We start from the raw sequence: 18,480 nt of genomic DNA on the forward strand, positions 1-18,480 counted from the left end.
GCGGTGCTTGGTGTTCACCCTGCAGAGCACATCAGGGACCCTGCCCTTTGTCCTGCAGTGGCCAGTGGGGTGGCACAGAAACCAGGCTGTTAGGGGAATCTGGGGGCTTTATGGCAGACACTGCCTTCCAGCACCAGGGAAGGGCACGGGGCATTCCTGCTTTCCTTGCCTGGGGGCATGGTCAGCATAGGAAATTCGCAGGTTTGGGGGGCCCAGCGAGCTCTTCCTTCTCCAGACAGTATGTGACACACAAGATACGTACAATCACCAGGAAGTTCCCATCCCAAGGTGTTCTGTCCAAGGCCTGTACTCCAAGGGGAGATCAGGACCCCCCAGCACAGGGCAGTGCTGCAGCATCTCCCCAGCCTCAGGAGAAGTGGCAGATTTGAGCTCCCCCAGCCCCGCCGGACACTGACCGCACTGCGGGGCGCTGGTGCCGCACAGCTTCTGGCACAGGAACTGGATGGTCCTGCAGGGGCTCTCGGGCCGGGGACGCTCCTGGCACAGGCAGCAGGCCGCCTCCTTGGGCACTTGGCTAAAGACAAGAGGGGATTATTGGAGGAACACCTGGCCACCCAGTCCATGGCTCAGAGCCCAGCTCAGGGAACACACGGGTACCACGCGTGGGGCTTGTGCTTCACTGTGTGCCACAGCTCTGGGAAAGGCCCCTGACTCCCAGTGCAAAACATTAAAAAGGGGATTTTAACCTGGAAAGTAGAAGTGCTCCCAAAATACCATGTGACACGGAAATGCACCCGCCTGGAGTTCAAACTCCCCTTTGAGAAACCGGCAGCAAGTCACCCGAAAGGTGAAATTCTGCCTCTGAGCTGGTGAGTTTTGGCACGTCCCCAGAAGGAACAGCAACTCTTGAGCTTACTGAGCTCGTTCTGGTTGCGTGGCACACGGATTTGTTTCCCAAGCAGAGCCCCTGTCCCAGCACTCAGGGCCTGCTGGTGGCTGGGGCTCACACACTCACAGGGTTTCCAAGCTCACTGTGGACTGCAGCAGCAGCAGCAGCAGCGTCTGTGGGGTCACTTGGGTGGCACTCAGGTCTCTGCAAGCATTGGAAAGAGCTCGTGAAATTCTGGGGTGACGATGCCAGAACTCTGCTCTGAGAGCAGAGGGCCCAGGGCCCTGATGATGGTGGTGCTGCTGGCAGAGGCATCCACTTCAGCCTGCTCCAAGAGAAGCCATTCCAGAGCCCAGCTTCCCTCTGCCTTGCCCTGCTCGAAACCAGCCCGTCAGAATCAGGAGGGCAATCCTGCAGCTCTCGTGGCAGACAGATGCCACCAGAAAGGATTGCCCCTCTCCCGACACTCCTGCTGCTCTCCCCTGAGGGCAGCCGAGTCCCTGAAGGAGGCAGGAGCCTGGAGCTGCTGGCAGGAGCGCAGTTTATTCCCAGAGCCCTGCGGCCACTCCATCTGGCCCCAGAGCTGGATGGGCTCTCATCCCTGAAAGTTTGTGTCCCAGTTCCTGGGTTGCTTTGCAGCTGGGGACACACCAGCACTGCTTGGCCTTTGCCTCGCTCTGCTGGAGCCGGGGTAGTTGTGTCTCCAGCAGACTCAGGCTGGGCAAGGGGCAGATTTGCTCGGGCACTTGTGCTGCTTTCCTGAGAACAGGGCACTCGAGAGAGACACAGCTCTCTGGATCTGCTCCAAATGAGCCAATACTTACAGAGAGCTCACTGAGGGCAGCTTGAAGAAGGCAGCGTCAGCAATGACAGCCAGCGGGTTGTGGCTGAGGATCCTGAGAAACAACAGAGCTCTGTCAGGGCTGATGGCGAGGATGGGAGCTGGGTGTGCCGGGCACGTGGGGACGGCCTGGCTGCATTCAAGGAAGCCTTGCAGGAGGTGAGCAGGGCAGGGGAAGGGGCCTTTGCAGCTGCACACTCCTGGCGCTCCCTGGCTGACATCCACAGTCGGAATCAGGACTTTCCCGAGGGCAAGTCTGCTTTTGCCCACCGACCCGGCAGAGACCCTGCAGAGACTCGCCCTGGCGTGCCTTTAGCCCTGGTGCCACTTACAGCTCCTGGAGGAACTGCATCCCGTGCCAGGCCTGGAAAGTTCCGCTGCGGATCCGTGTGAGGCCATTCCCAGAGAGATTTCTGGGGAAAGAGGAGGCCACACAAAGGAATCGGCCCTGCCCTACAGAAGGAGGGGGCAAAGCGAGATCCCTTTGCAGGACAGGTGCAAATCCAAGGTGGAAGAGGGAGGAAACTGCTGCTTTCTCAGTGTTTGTAGCCTGCCCAGGAGGGGAACTGCAGGGCACACGTGCTGAACTCTGTTTCTGTTCCTGGATGCAGCCAAGGCTGCAAGAACTGGCTGCTGTGATGGCTGCGTCTGGACGAGCCCGCTGGGGTCTGTCCCCCGGCGTGGCCATCCAGCCGTCGGCATTGACCTCTGCAGCTCAGCTGGGCTCTGGGCAGGGCAGATTTAGGGACTGTGGGGAAAAGAACAGCAGCATTTTCCTGCACAGGAAGGGTGCCCAGTGCAAAGGCTGAGCTAAAACCACCAGAAAGAAACTTGATCACTCACAGGAACTTCAGGAAAGGCAGTGGCTCAAAAGCCCGTTCCTCAATGGACAGGATCTCATTGCAGGACAAATCCCTGTTCCAGTTGAACAACAAACGTCAATTCCATTTGCCCTGTCGCTTTTACTTGCCTCTGCAGCCTGGATCCCAGCAGGGACAAAGGGCACCTGCCCGCGGCCGGGCTGAGCAGCCGGGGCCCCAGGGAGGGGCAGGCAGGAGCCCCCGCCGCCGTGGGCAGGGCACGGTGCTTACAGGTGCTTCAGCAGGAACAGCCCCTCCAGGGAATGGCTCTTCACTGCCCGCAGCTCATTGTCCCTGAGCACTCTGCAAGGAGACACAGGGACATTGTGACAGCGGCCGCTGATGGGATTGTATTGGGAAAATCCCCTGCAGCAGCTTGACTGAAGCATCTCCTTGGGTCACGGCAGGCATCGTCCCCACTCTGGCCACAGCAGGCCCTTGCTCCTGGCCGGCTGAAGCTGAGCACAGCTTGATCCCCGTGCAGACAGACACGGGGATGGTGCCCTGGGCTGCAAGAGACTCGCGGCAATTCTTGCCGTGCTGGGAAGCTGTGGCGATTCACACCCCTCCTTGCAGAGCAGCCGGGCTGAGCTTCGAATTCCAATGGAAGCGGGTGGTGTGGGGGCTGCTGCTCCAGCCCCAGACCAAAGGAGGGGAAATCCCCGAACTCCTGCCATTTGAAATGCTGCAGGGCACTTACAAGGTCTCAGTCCATGGGTAGTCCTTCCAGGCTTGTTTTCCAACAGCAGCAATGGAGTTGCCAGTGAAATCTCTGCAAAGAGACGACAGACCCGGTCCCCCCTCAGGAAAACCCATTTCCCTGCCATTCGGCTGCTGAGCTGGAAGCGGGCTTTGCCTGGAGAAGGCACAGCGTGCCCAGCCCGGCTTCACCCTCATGCTGAGCTCAGGCCCCCACATCCCCCACATGTCTCTGGCCAGGGAGCGCCCCGGCTGTCCCAGGTGGGCTTTGCAGACACAGGGAGCCGAGGAGGGGCAGCTGCAGGGCTCTGCGGGGCCGCGGGACTCACAGGACGGCCAGGGCTCGGCGGCGGCTGGCCGGGGGCACGGTGGCCAGGCCGGCGTGGCCGCAGTTCAGCCCACGGCCTGGGCAGCGGCAGGGCTCTGGGCAGAGCTCCTTGGCCGCTCCCGGGCAGGGGGCTACTGCCAGCAGCAGGGCCGGCAGGAGCAGAGCGCGCACGAGACGCATCACCAGGTCCATGGCGAGGCAGGACTGGCTGCAGTCACCTGGGATGCAGGCCTGAGCTGGAGCTGCGGCAGTTCCCGTGTCACAGTGGTGCTGCCAATGTCACAGTGGTCCTTCTCGTGTCACTGTAGCATTGCTCGTGTCACCGTGCTGGTGCTTGGCAACAGAGCTCGCAGCAAACCGCAGTTCAGGCCATGCTGTCACCAAATGACTCTGTCTCAGAGCCATCCAGTCTGCGGAATCGTGGAATGGATTGGCTTGGAAGGGGCCTTGAGGTCCATCCAGTGCCACCCCTGCCATGGCAGGGACACTTTCCACTGTCCCAGGCTGCTCCAAGCCCCCTCCAACCTGGCCTTGGACACTTCCAGGGATCCAGGGGCACCCCAGCTGCTCTGGGCACCCTGTGCCAGGGACTCGCTGCCCTCACAGGGAAGAATTTCTCCTGGACACACCATCTAAGCCTGCTCTGTGTCACTGTGAAGCCATTCCCATTTGTACTGGGTTTGTGTGGGCCAGCTTTTGGCATGGGTTTGGGGCTGCCGGTGCTGTTGGAAATTTCTTTTGCTTCTCATTATGCGGCTCTGGTTTTGTTGGCAATAAATGTAATTAATAGCCCCAAGTTCTGTCTGTGGTGTCCCTGACGCTGACCGGGGAGGGATCTCTCCCTCTCTGTCTGTAAACTCATGAGCCTTTCGCTGGCTTTTCTCTCCGCTCTCCACTTGCGCAGGGCGGTGACAGCGCCTTTGGGGCCGGGCACCCGGCATCCAGCCAGGGCCAAAGCCCGCCTGGCGCCGGGAGAGCGCGGGGAGCTTCCCGAAAGCCGGGCAATGTCGGAATGTCCGCCGGGAGAGCCTGAGGGAGCCGCAGCGCCAGTGGCGGGAAGCGCTGCGAGCCTGAGGGGCGGCAGCTCCGCCTCAGCGCGCATGCACCGGCAGCGGCGGCGGCCGGGCCGGGCCGAGCCCGCTGCAAGCGCCGCTGCAGCCGAGCCCCTGAGGCGAAGCGCTCCGGCCCCCGGGCTCTGGAGGCGGCAGCGCCGGGACACCGGCGGCAGAGCTCCCGCCGCGGCCGGAGCGCCACATCAGCGCCGGCAGACACCGAGGGGCAGCGACCGCCGTGCAAAGGAAGCCGCGGGCAGCTCTGGGGAGGCCGGCACAGCCCCGCAAGCAGCGCCCAGAGAGGCGCCCCGGCCCGGCCGGGAAGCGCGGCCCCCCCGGCCTGAGGGGAAACGCGCGGGCCAACAGCTCGGGCCGGGGCGGCTCCGGCAGCGCTTGGGGCAGGGCGGCCTCCAGGCCTGGCCACAGAGGCACGGAGCCCCAGAGTCACTGGCGATGGAAAAGACCTCCGCCTTCAGCGAGTCCATCCCGTGCCCCATCCCCACCTTGGCAGCCCGGCCAGAGCACTCAGTGCCGCCTCCAGCCGTTCCTTGGACCCCTCCAGGCATGGGGAGTCCCCCACCACCACCACCACCTTGGGCAGCCCCTTCCAAGGCCTGACCACCCTTTCCATGAAGAAATTCCTCCCTGATGTCTGTGTTTCCAGTCTGACCGGACACCCTGACACTATTTTAAGGCTCTTGTGAGCCATGTTTGACAAAGGTGCATTTCATGCATGAGCATTAATCCTCCTGGAGAAGATGATTCTGCTCAATGACAGCAGCCCTTCAGCAGGAGGTGCAGCAATGCAACCATCAGCCTGGGAGCCAGGCGGGTGTGAGGGAGGACAAAAAACCTCAGGGATGCCGAGCGGACGTTTCTGCTTGTGCAGCTCCAAGCCAGCACCATGGGGACACCAGTGCCATGGCCTCTGCAGGAGGACACTGGCCATTCCCCTTCCCACCCACCACCCAGAGCTCTTGTGCTCACAGGAGACATCTGGAACACAAAAGCGTTGACCCTGGAAAGCTACAGGGGCCTTGGGATGGTCTAGAAGCACTACTGCAAGGCCTCTTTCTTTGACATCCAAAGATATCCATTAAGGCCTCTTTGGAATTGGAAACCACGTTGCATCTGAAGCAGGGGCCTGGGAGAGAAACGCAAGTGCTGAGCAGCGGGGAGGTGACTGAGGGCGCCGGGTGACGCTCGTTGTAACCTGCACCACCAGTTCAGGGCCAGCTGTTGGGCACAGGCAGACAGAAGGGCACAGGCAATGCCAAGGGGAGCAGCAGCTGTGGGAATGCACATCTACATCTGGGGAAGACCCCAAAGAATTTATGCATGCGGGAAGTGGATTGGGAAGAGATGTCCAAGCTGGAAACAAGGAGGAAGGCAGACGGTTTCCTTCTCCATGTGTTTTCCTTCTTCATGTGTCTTCATTGGCCTCCCGGATGAGAATCCAGCTGTGGCTTCCACTGTTCAGTGAGGCGTGGCCAGAATATGTGACCCAGAGAGAGCTGGCGCAGTTCTTGGGCTGCTGGCAGTGCCAGAGCCAGGCAGTGGCACCGGGGCTGGCAGAGGTAGCGGGGAAATGGAAACAGGTCCCTGCTGGGGGCAGCAGGGGAATCCCCTCCTGGCCCATCTCACCTTCCCAGCTCCCTGTACACAACACGGTGGAGGCTCTGGGCCTCTGGGGCCGGGACAATCGCGATGTGGACGAGCTCCCTCCAGGCTGGGGGGGCTGCCCAGGGTGAGTCAGTCCAGCCACGCTGTTTGAGAGGCTCCCTGGGCTGTTTGAGAGGCTCCCTGGGCACGCTGTCCTGAGGGGCAGAGGAGCCCAGGGAGGCTGGACATTGCGCAAGGAGAAATCCTTGAAGGCACAGGCAGGAACATGCCGTGCCCATGTGCCCAAAGACGAGCTGGTGAGGAAGCAGAGCAGCTGAGCGGGAAGCTTTGCCTGGGACTCAGGGGAAACACAGAATGTACAGCTTTGGAAGGAGGGCGGCACCACAGGAGGATGGCAGGGATGTCATTGGGGCATGCAGGGAGAAAAGGTAGAAAAGCAAAGGCCCAGCTGGAACTGAATTTGCCCAATTCCATAAGAGAGAACAGAAACTGCTTTTACAAATACATCAGCAACACCAGGAGGAACAAGAACAAACTTTGTTTTTATTGAATGCAGGGAGAAACATTGCCACAAGGGATGAGGAAAACCCTGAGGTACTGATGCCTCCTCTCGGGGTCCTGAGCTCGTGGCCACCTACAGCACCCTTCTCTGCAGAGAGGGATAAATGTGCTGCCTCTTGGGATGCACCGCAGTCACTGGGCACAGGCACCTCGTCCTGGGGTGACGGCATTCCCTCACTGTTGCTGCTTCTCTGGGGCACTTCTCACTCAAGTAACAGCAAAGAAATGACAGGAAAAGCACCCAGGGAGAGACTCGGCAGTTCCTTTGTTCGCACAGGAGGTGGTGGTGAATGGTTGGTGTCCCAATTACCGTGTCTCCTTCTTAAATTATTTTGCCCATCACCTGAATTCTTTGCATTTTGTCTCTTCCTGGAATTCTTCTTCTTTCTCAGGGGCATCCATCAGGTATTGAGGGGCAGGAGGACTCATCCTGAGAAGGACACATGCAGCAGTGTCCAGCAGCTCTCCTACCTTCTCTGCGAGTTCCTTGCCCTTCCGCAAGGCCATGCGTCTGGACACATTCTCTTGCAGAGGACACCGGCCCATGCCATCAGAGGCTCCTTGGGTCTCGTGCCTCTCACTGAGCACCTTTAGAAGCAGCCCGGTCTTTGAGACCATCTTGGCACAGGCCAGCTTGAGCTGGGGCAGGCTGCAGTCTATCCTCAGAGCTCGCTCCACGTGGGCCATGAATGTCTGCAGGCCTTTGTCCGGCACCAGCAAGCGCAGGTGGTGATCAACCATGGTTTCCCAGCGTTCTCCTGGAACCGGTGCAAGGTCTGGACTTTGGGGGCTCCAAGGTTTATTGAGGAACCTGGATCCTTCTTCCTGTTGCTCCCAGGGTGTGTCTGTGGTGTCAGGGATGATCAGGCGGTGCCCACCGAGGGAGGAATGCTCCTCTTCAGCCGTGGCTCCTCCTCTGCTGCTCGCAGCGGGGCGGCTCTGAACCAACGGGTCAGAGAGAAAATCCAGGTTCCTGTTCAGATGCTGCTCGACTTTGGGCTCTCCCTCTGCTTTCCCAGGGCTCAACACCTGGCAGAAAAGCCGATTATGTCCAACCCAATACTGGCTGTCCTGCTTCTTTGGCTGTTTGTGAGAATTGACATGGTTCTGCCTTGGAGCTTGATCTTCCTCCTTAGGTCTGTGTTGTCTGTGAACAGACTTGTCATGAGTGGGGTTTAATCCACCAACTCCGTCCCAGGGGTTCAATGATTGTCACTTCTAATGTGAATCCTGCTTCTGGCACCACATACACAAGCACAACCATGCACACATGTGTGCAGCACCACAGAAATGGACACAGCCCAGCAAACACATGGACACTTCCAGGACCCTCTGGCTGTACAAAATCCGCATTTATTGGGAAAGCATTCCCAGCTGGGAACAGACACAACTGCTGCACGTGGGGCTGTGCAGGGGGACCCTATCAGGTGTGCAGGGTGCCTCCAGGATGTCATGGCCCCGGGAAGGCGGTGGCTCCAGAGGCTGGGCTGCAGTGAGTGCTTTGGACACCTGGGACTTCCTGGATCCTCCCTGTCCCAGTCCCCAGGGGACTTTGGGGTGTCCTAAGCATGGCACCCACCAGCAGCACCCTCCTCTGCAGAGAGTGGTCATGGAGTCAGCAGTCCAGATCTTGGGGAGCTGGATGCAGGGCAGGGCCCAGGCAGGAGCACCTTGTCTTTGGGGAGCAGCATTTCCTTGGGCTTCTTCCATCTGGAATGACAGCAAGGAAACAACATCTGAGGAAATAAAGGCAAGAAAAGACTCAAGGAGACAGCAGTAAGGAAATAGCCACCAAGTCAAGAACTAGGATCCAAGGAAGTAGATAAGAAAATGGCATCCAAGGAAAGTTTTAGCAGTTCTTGTCTCAGAACAGGAGTCCGAGAACAAGTGCTGGCATCTTACTTTCATGTTCTCCACATCTTGAAAGTCTTCTCTCCCTCACTTGAGTTCTTCACATTGTATCTCTTCCTGCAAGACATCTGTGTTCTCTTTCTGCAGTTCTTCTTCCTCTTTGTCAAGGACGTCCATGATGTATTGAACCAGCAGCAATTCAGCTTCGCTGAGCTCAGGCAAGTCCTGGAAATTGCCATGGAAGGGAAGGATTTGGAGAGGTGAGGAAGAGCAGGCGGTGCAGGCAGAGGAGCAGAACTGGCATCTGCTCCCTGCCCTTACCTGCTCTGCACCCTCTGCCTCCCTGTACTTGTTCTTCCCCCATCTCTCTTGCAGTTTTACAGACAACCTGAAAACCAAAGAAAATAAGCAGGGAGGTTTGGCCAGGGAGGGCTGCAGGAGGCACAGCACTTCTCCCTGCTTGGGGGCATTTCAGCTGAGCCCAAGGAAGATGGGGGCTCCAGAAAGGACATCCCTGGCTGGCCCAGCACGTGCACCCCATCTGGGGAGTATCACTGGCGCATGAAGGGCTGGTTGGGCTGGGAGCCCCTGGCCGTGCCCAGCGCTGTCTCTCAGGAGCCGCTTTCCCAGGGCTCCCCCAAACGCGACGTGTTGGAAACACAGCCAGGGGAGTCCAGGGCAGCGGCACCTGCGCGGCTGCGGGGCTCCAGGAGGAGTTGCTCTGCACAGGAAAGACTCTTGGTGGCACGGCAGTGGCATGGGCAGGGAGCAGTTACCTTCTCAGCCACCATTTCCTTCTGAGTAGCTGTCGACAAACAGCTGCAGCACATCGGGAACACACCTTGGAAAGGAGACGGACTTTTAACACCAAATTTGTCTTGTCATACTCCACAGAACATGGGAAACCAAAAGATCCTTCATCCAACCCAGCCTGTTCTACACATGTGCAAGTCTATGCCAGCAGCAATGATTTTAAAAAGACCCTGTCCTTCCTTCCCAATTTCCTGTTCCGCTCTGCAGGAACTCCAAGAGCTGTTCTGAACTCCCAGAGCTCCCAAGCTCATTGCTGTGGCTGAAGGCAGGAGAGCAAAGAAAAGCTGGGGAGAGCTGGGACACAAGGCAGGACAAGCTTCCCCCAGGCAGGCTGCACCCTGCTGAGCTGGGTGCTGTGGATGCTGCCACAAGCTCCAGGCCTGGAAAAAACATCTCCTGTGGTACCCAGCATGTGCAGGGGCATCTGCAGTGGCACATGGGGCTCATCACCTGGGCAATCCAGCTACAGGACAGACAGCTGTGTGTCAAACAAGATACTGGCTTACGTGGAAGACACCCTTCAGTATCAGTAAAATGACTGCGATGAGAGACAGCAATACAACGGACGTGATCGTGTCGTCCATGGTCTCTGGCTTTGGCTGGGAGAAGAGGAAAGAAGATCACGGGGGGCAAGAGGAGCGCTCCTTCAGTTCTTCCTTGCCCAGAAGGACACACGCAGCAGTGCCTGCAGCTCTCCTACCTTCTCTGTGGGCTCCTGATCCTCCTCCAGAGCTGTGCGCCTGGAGATTTTCTCTTGCAGAGGACACCGGCCCATGGGGTCATAGGCTCCCTGGTTCTCATGCCTCTCACTGAGCACCTTTAGAAGCAGCCCGGTCTTTGAGACCATCTTGGCACAGGCCAGCTTGAGCTGGGGCAGGCTGCAGTCTACCCTCAGAGCTCGCTCCACGTGGGCCATGAATGTCTGCAGGCCTTTGTCCGGCACCAGCAAGCGCAGGTGGTGATCAACCATGGTTTCCCAGCGTTCTCCTGGAACCGGTGCAAGGTCTGGACTTTGGGGGCTCCAAGGTTTATTGAGGAACCTGGATCCTTCTTCCTGTTGCTCCCAGGGTGTGTCTGTGGTGTCAGGGATGATCAGGCGGTGCCCACCGAGGGAGGAATGCTCCTCTTCAGCCATGGCTCCTCCTCTGCTGCTCGCAGCGGGGCGGCTCTGAACCAACGGGTCAGAGAGAAAATCCAGGTTCCTGTTCAGACGCTGCTCGACTTTGGGCTCTCCCTCTGCTTTCCCAGGGCTCAACACCTGGTAGAAAAGCCGATTATGTCCAACCCAATACTGGCTGCCCTGCTTCTTTGGCTGTTTGTGAGAATTGACATGGTTCTGCCTTGGAGGTTGATCTTCCACCTCGTCTCTGAGGGGTCTCTCTACAGACTTGTCATGAGTGGGGTTTAACCCACCAGCTACATCCCAGGGGTTTAGTATTTGCCAATTCAGTCTTGAGTCCATTTGCTTTTGCTGGCTGTCCTGCTGCTCTTTGATAGTCATAATGGAGTTCTGCCTTGGAGCTTGACCTTCCACCTCACCTCTGAGGGGTCTGTCAAGAGACTTGTCATGAGTGGGGTTTAACCCACCAGCTACATCCCAGGGGTTTAATGCTTGCCGGTTCAAATGTGACTCCTGCTGCTTGTCATCCCAGCTTGAGGGTGTCTTGTCCACCACATGCTTCAGCCTGGCAGGCTGGGGCTGGTGTGGGACAAGGGGTTTTGCACTCTTGATGCTTTCAGCCTTGTGCAGCTTCTTCCTGAGCTTGGCCCTCAGGTCATCAGCGCTTGTTTTGCCTTTGTGCCCCAAGAGATGCTGAGGGGGATATGAATTTGTTCTGGAACTGTCCAGGCTGCTGACATCACCCTCAGTGCTCAGGGTCAGGGTAACCGCGAGCGTCACAGTTCCATGATCTCCCAGCGAAGGCTCCTTGGGCTTGAGGCTCAACACTGGGCTGCTGTTCAGCTCTCTGCGTCGGTCCATGTCCATTATTTCTCCCCGTGTCTGTAGCAGAGTTGTGCGAGCTGGAGAACACCAAGAGAGCAGATCAGCGGCTGGGCACAAACACAGGCTCAGAGGTTACCTCGAGCAGCAGGAGCTCATCTCAAGCCCAGGGAGCGCAAGAGCAGAGTGGGGGATGTGTTGTGGAGGGGAGAAGAGCCCTTCAATCCATCCCATTATCCCCCTGGGGCAGAGCAGAGACCTGGTTCTTTCCTGGTGTCTCCTGGGTTCTGTTTGGATGGGAAGGAAACATCCCTGGCGAATGGGATAGCTGCCAGAGAGGTTCCCACAGCTCCAGATGGGCAGGCTTGGGTTGCTCTGCAGGAGCCAGTGAAGAGGCAGAGACCCCAGAGGAAAGATCAGCACGGCAACGGGGGCGCAGACTGGCAGGGGAGGAACGCCCAGGGACTCCTTTGCTCCGGGGCCATTCCCAAGAGCAGCAGCTCAAGCTGCTACACCATGAAAAACTTCCTCAAGGGCGCCAGAGCTCTGGGACTGTGCTATGGGAAACCTGGGGCTGAGCCAGGGAGAGAAGCCAGCTCCCTGGGGACCTTGGAAACCTGGCTGTATGTGTTTGCCTGGCCCTGCTGTGGACAGGATGTTCTGTGCCCTGTGCCCAGCTAGAGCAGGACGGTGCTTTGCTCCCCCTGCACAGGCCAAAGAGGGGATGGCGGTGCTTGGTGTTCACCCTGCAGAGCACATCTTTATGCCAGACACTGCCTTCCAGCACCAGGGAAGGGCACGGGGCATTCCTGCTTTCCTTGCCTGGGGGCATGGTCAGCATAGGAAATTCGCAGGTTTGGGGGGCCCAGCGAGCTGTTCCTTCTCCAGACAGTATGTGACACACAAGATATGTACAATCACCAGGAAGTTCCCATCCCAAGGTGTTCTGTCCAAGGCCTGTACTCCAAGGGGAGATCAGGAACCCCCAGCACAGGGCAGTGCTGCAGCATCTCCCCAGCCTCAGGAGAAGTGGCAGATTTGAGCTCCCCCAGCCCCGCCGGACACTGACCGCACTGCGGAGCGCTGGTGCTGCACAGCTTCTGGCACAGGAACTGGATGGTCCTGCAGGGGCTCTCGGGCCGGGGACGCTCCTGGCACAGGCAGCAGGCCGCCTCCTTGGGCACTTGGCTAAAGACAAGAGGGGATTATTGGAGGAACACCTGGCCACCCAGTCCATGGCTCAGAGCCCAGCTCAGGGAACACACGGGTACCACGCGTGGGGCTTGTGCTTCACTGTGTGCCACAGCTCTGGGAAAGGCCCCTGACTCCCAGTGCAAAACATTAAAAAGGGGATTTTAACCTGGAAAGTAGAAGTGCTCCCAAAATACCATGTGACACGGAAATGCACCCGCCTGGAGTTCAAACTCCCCTTTGAGAAACCGGCAGCAAGTCACCCGAAAGGTGAAATTCTGCCTCTGAGCTGGTGAGTTTTGGCACGTCCCCAGAAGGAACAGCAACTCTTGAGCTTACTGAGCTCGTTCTGGTTGCGTGGCATACGGATTGTTTCCCAAGCAGAGCCCCTGTCCCAGCACTCAGGGCCTGCTGGTGGCTGGGGCTCACACACTCACAGGGTTTCCAAGCTCACTGTGGACTGCAGCAGCAGCAGCAGCAGCGTCTGTGGGGTCACTTGGGTGGCACTCAGGTCTCTGCAAGCATTGGAAAGAGCTCGTGAAATTCTGGGGTGACGATGCCAGAACTCTGCTCTGAGAGCAGAGGGCCCAGGGCCCTGATGATGGTGGTGCTGCTGGCAGAGGCATCCACTTCAGCCTGCTCCAAGAGAAGCCATTCCAGAGCCCAGCTTCCCTCTGCCTTGCCCTGCTCGAAACCAGCCCGTCAGAATCAGGAGGGCAATCCTGCAGCTCTCGTGGCAGACAGATGCCACCAGAAAGGATTGCCCCTCTCCCGACACTCCTGCTGCTCTCCCCTGAGGGCAGCTGAGTCCCTGAAGGAGGCAGGAGCCTGGAGCTGCTGGCAGGAGTGCAGTTTATTCCCAGAGCCCTGCGGCCACTCCACCTGGCCCCAGAGCTGGATGGGCTCTCATCCCTGAAAGTTTGTGTCCCAGTTCCTGGGTTGCTTTGCAGCTGGGGACACACCAGCACTGCTTGGCCTTTGCCTCGCTCTGCTGGAGCCGGGGTAGTTGTGTCTCCAGCAGACTCAGGCTGGGCAAGGGGCAGATTTGCTCGGGCACTTGTGCTGCTTTCCTGAGAACAGGGCACTCGAGAGAGACACAGCTCTCTGGATCTGCTCCAAATGAGCCAATACTTACAGAGAGCTCACTGAGGGCAGCTTGAAGAAGGCAGCGTCAGCAATGACAGCCAGCGGGTTGTGGCTGAGGATCCTGAGAAACAACAGAGCTCTGTCAGGGCTGATGGCGAGGATGGGAGCTGGGTGTGCCGGGCACGTGGGGACAGCCTGGCTGCATTCAAGGAAGCCTTGCAGGAGGTGGGCAGGGCAAGGGAAGGGGCCTTTGCAGCTGCACACTCCTGGCGCTCCCTGGCTGACATCCACAGTCGGAATCAGGACTTTCCCGAGGGCAAGTCTGCTTTTGCCCACCGACCCGGCAGAGACCCTGCAGAGACTCGCCCTGGCGTGCCTTTAGCCCTGGTGCCACTTACAGCTCCTGGAGGAACTGCATCCCGTGCCAGGCCTGGAAAGTTCCGCTGCGGATCCGTGTGAGGCCATTCCCAGAGAGATTTCTGGGGAAAGAGGAGGCCACACAAAGGAATCGGCCCTGCCCTACAGAAGGAGGGGGCAAAGCGAGATCCCTTTGCAGGACAGGTGCAAATCCAAGGTGGAAGAGGGAGGAAACTGCTGCTTTCTCAGTGTTTGTAGCCTGCCCAGGAGGGGAACTGCAGGGCACACGTGCTGAACTCTGTTTCTGTTCCTGGATGCAGCCAAGGCTGCAAGAACTGGCTGCTGTGATGGCTGCGTCTGGACGAGCCCGCTGGGGTCTGTCCCCCGGCGTGGCCATCCAGCCGTCGGCATTGACCTCTGCAGCTCAGCTGGGCTCTGGGCAGGGCAGATTTAGGGACTGTGGGGAAAAGAACAGCAGCATTTTCCTGCACAGGAAGGGTGCCCAGTGCAAAGGCTGAGCTAAAACCACCAGAAAGAAACTTGATCACTCACAGGAACTTCAGGAAAGGCAGTGGCTCAAAAGCCCGTTCCTCAATGGACAGGATCTCATTGCAGGACAAATCCCTGTTCCAGTTGAACAACAAACGTCAATTCCATTTGCCCTGTCGCTTTTACTTGCCTCTGCAGCCTGGATCCCAGCAGGGACAAAGGGCACCTGCCCGCGGCCGGGCTGAGCAGCCGGGGCCCCAGGGAGGGGCAGGCAGGAGCCCCCGCCGCCGTGGGCAGGGCACGGTGCTTACAGGTGCTTCAGCAGGAACAGCCCCTCCAGGGAATGGCTCTTCACCGCCCGCAGTTCATTGTCCCTGAGCACTCTGCAAGGAGACACAGGGACATTGTGACAGCGGCCGCTGGCCAGCAGCAAATGGGATTGTATTGGGAAAATCCCCTGCAGCAGCTTGACTGAAGCATCTCCTTGGGTCACGGCAGGCATCGTCCCCACTCTGGCCACAGCAGGCCCTTGCTCCTGGCCGGCTGAAGCTGAGCACAGCTTGATCCCTGTGCAGACAGACACGGGGATGGTGCCCTGGGCTGCAAGAGACTCGCGGCAGTTCTTGCCGTGCTGGGAAGCTGTGGCGATTCACACCCCTCCTTGCAGAGCAGCCGGGCTGAGCTTCGAATTCCAATGGAAGCGGGTGGTGTGGGGGCTGCTGCTCCAGCCCCAGACCAAAGGAGGGGAAATCCCCGAACTCCTGCCATTTGAAATGCTGCAGGGCACTTACAAGGTCTCAGTCCATGGGTAGTCCTTCCAGGCTTGTTTTCCAACAGCAGCAATGGAGTTGCCAGTGAAATCTCTGCAAAGAGACGACAGACCCGGTCCCCCCTCAGGAAAACCCATTTCCCTGCCATTCGGCTGCTGAGCTGGAAGCGGGCTTTGCCTGGAGAAGGCACAGCGTGCCCAGCCCGGCTTCACCCTCATGCTGAGCTCAGGCCCCCACATCCCCCACATGTCTCTGGCCAGGGAGCGCCCCGGCTGTCCCAGGTGGGCTTTGCAGACACAGGGAGCCGAGGAGGGGCAGCTGCAGGGCTCTGCGGGGCCGCGGGACTCACAGGACGGCCAGGGCTCGGCGGCGGCTGGCCGGGGGCACGGTGGCCAGGCCGGCGTGGCCGCAGTTCAGCCCACGGCCTGGGCAGCGGCAGGGCTCTGGGCAGAGCTCCTTGGCCGCTCCCGGGCAGGGGGCTACTGCCAGCAGCAGGGCCGGCAGGAGCAGAGCGCGCACGAGACGCATCACCAGGTCCATGGCAAGGCAGGACTGGCTGCAGTCACCTGGGATGCAGGCCTGAGCTGGAGCTGCGGCAGTTCCCGTGTCACAGTGGTGCTGCCAATGTCACAGTGGTCCTTCTCGTGTCACTGTAGCATTGCTCGTGTCACCGTGCTGGTGCTTGGCAACAGAGCTCGCAGCAAACCGCAGTTCAGGCCATGCTGTCACCAAATGACTCTGTCACAGAGCCATCCAGTCTGCGGAATCATGGAATGGATTGGCTTGGAAGGGGCCTTGAGGTCCATCCAGTGCCACCCCTGCCATGGCAGGGACACTTTCCACTGTCCCAGGCTGCTCCAAGCCCCCTCCAACCTGGCCTTGGACACTTCCAGGGATCCAGGGGCACCCCAGCTGCTCTGGGCACCCTGTGCCAGGGACTCGCTGCCCTCACAGGGAAGAATTTCTCCTGGACACACCATCTAAGCCTGCTCTGTGTCACTGTGAAGCCATTCCCACTTGTATTGGGTTGTGTGGCCAGGTTTTGTTAGTTGAAATTGGTGAGGGGCACATGGGGTTGTTTTTGTGAGACGGTGCCAGAACCTTCCCCCACAACCGCCTTAGCCAATGCCAATGGGCTCTAGAGTGGACATGTCTCTGGCCAGGGTTAAGGCTATCTGACATGGTGGTAACGCACTTGGGTTCATGTACCTAAGAATGTGAGATTAATAACTCGTGTGGAACAACAGACAGAGATAGGAGTGGGAACATGTGAGAGGAACAGCTATGCAGACAGCAGGGTCTAAGGAGGAGGGACAGGGTTTGCTTGAGGCACCAGATTTGAGATTCCCCTGCAGCCCAGGGTGAAGGCCATGGTGAGGCACCTGTGCCCCTGAAGCCTGTGGAAATTCACAGGGATGCAGATATCCCCCTGCAGCCCCTGGAGGAGCCTTTTTTGAGCAGGTGGATGCATGAAGGAGGCTGTGATTCTGTGGGAAGCCTGTGCTCGAACAGGCTTGCCTTCGCTAAGAGAAGCTGAATTGCTGGTAGTTCAGTACTACCTGGGCACCTTGAAAGGAAGGAAGAAGAGGAGCACAGAGAGGGAATGTAGGTGCCTCCCACCATGTGATACAATGTGAAGAATTTGGGTGAGATTGAGACTTTTAAGAAGATTGTCCTTGACCTCCTGTTCCAATGTAGAAACTGCTGAGACTTTACTTCAGTGTTATTTCTTTGACTGCTGTTCTAATTTCCTTGGATATTTCTTCCTGTTATTTCTTTGCTGTTACTTGAGTGAGAAGTGCCCCAGAGAAGCAGCAACAGTGAGGGAATGCCGTCACCCCAGGACGAGGTGCCTGTGCCCAGTGACTGCGGTGCATCCCAAGAGGCAGCACATTTATCCCTCTCTGCAGAGAAGGGTGCTGTAGGTGGCCACGAGCTCAGGACCCCAAGAGGAGGCATCAGTACCTCAGGGTTTTCCTCATCCCTTGTGGCAATGTTTCTCCCTGCATTCAATAAAAACAAAGTTTGTTCTTGTTCCTCCTGGTGTTGCTGATGTATTTGTAAAAGCAGTTTCTGTTCTCCCTTATGGAATTGGGCAAATTCAGTTCCAGCTGGGCCTTTGCTTTTCTACCTTTTCTCCCTGCATGCCCCAATGACATCCCTGCCATCCTCCTGTGGTGCCGCCCTCCTTCCAAAGCTGTACATTCTGTGTTTCCCCTGAGTCCCAGGCAAAGCTTCCCGCTCAGCTGCTCTGCTTCCTCACCAGCTCGTCTTTGGGCACATGGGCACAGCATGTTCCTGCCTGTGCCTTCAAGGATTTCTCCTTGCGCAATGTCCAGCCTCCCTGGACTCCTCTGCCCCTCAGGACAGCGTGCCCAGGGAGCCTCTCAAACAGCCCAGGGAGCCTCTCAAACAGCGTGGCTGGACTGACTCACCCTGGGCAGCCCCCCCAGCCTGGAGGGAGCTCGTCCACATCGTGATTGTCCCGGCCCCAGAGGCCCAGAGCCTCCACCGTGTTGTGTACAGGGAGCTGGGAAGGTGAGATGGGCCAGGAGGGGATTCCCCTGCTGCCCCCAGCAGGGACCTGTTTCCATCCCCCTGTCTTTTGGGTCCCCTCCTTCTGCCTGCTGGGAACACCCTTGGGCATCCTCAGCTTCTTGGATGTGTCTGTCTGGGACATTTGTCCAATGGCTGCTTCAGAGAGGCTCCACCAGTCCCTGTCCCTCTCCCACTCCCTGACACTCCTTATCTTTCCATTTCCCCCTTCAGCTCTGACACTGGGTTGAGCAGAGCATGCACCCGGTTGTTCCTCACCCAGGTGTTATTTCTGCCAGCCCCAGTGCCAGTGCCTGGCTCCAGCACTCCCTGTAGAGTTTTCCCATCCCAACGAGGCCTTCCAGGATGTCTCTTAGGATATCAAAGAAAGAGGCTTTGCAGTAGTGCTTCTAGACCATCCCAAGGCCCCTGTAGCTTTCCAGGGTCAACGCTTTTGTGTTCCAGATGTCTCCTGTGAGCACAAGAGCTCTGGGTGGTGGGTGGGAAGGGGAATGGCCAGTGTCCTCCTGCAGAGGCCATGGCACTGGTGTCCCCATGGTGCTGGCTTGGAGCTGCACAAGCAGAAACGTCCGCTCGGCATCCCTGAGGTTTTCACCTCCTCCTCGTTCCCT

Source organism: Anomalospiza imberbis, chromosome 22 (assembly GCF_031753505.1).
Source record: "Anomalospiza imberbis isolate Cuckoo-Finch-1a 21T00152 chromosome 22, ASM3175350v1, whole genome shotgun sequence".
Taxonomy (NCBI): Eukaryota; Metazoa; Chordata; class Aves; order Passeriformes; family Viduidae; genus Anomalospiza; species Anomalospiza imberbis.